Here is a 280-nt window from a genome sequence, read left to right on the forward strand (position 1 = left end):
CATCCGCTACGGGCGCCAGTTTGTGTCTCAGCTGCCCCATTTCCAATCCAGCTCCGTGCTAATGCACCTGGGAAAGCAGTGAAAGATGGCCCAAGTTCTTCGGCCTCTGCACCCAAGTGGGAGGCCTGGATAAAGCTCCTGGCTTTAGCCTGGATCAGCCCTGGCTGTTGTGGTCATTTGGGGAGTGAATCAGAGGATGGAAGATCTCTTTGTCTCTCTCTTTCTCTAACTCTGCCTTTCAAATAAATAAATAAATCATTTTTTTGAAGAAACGTGCAAG

The sequence above is a fragment of the Oryctolagus cuniculus genome, chromosome 3 (genome assembly GCF_051225735.1).
Source record: "Oryctolagus cuniculus isolate XC-2025 breed Fujian yellow rabbit chromosome 3, ASM5122573v1, whole genome shotgun sequence".
In the NCBI taxonomy this organism is placed as follows: Eukaryota; Metazoa; Chordata; class Mammalia; order Lagomorpha; family Leporidae; genus Oryctolagus; species Oryctolagus cuniculus.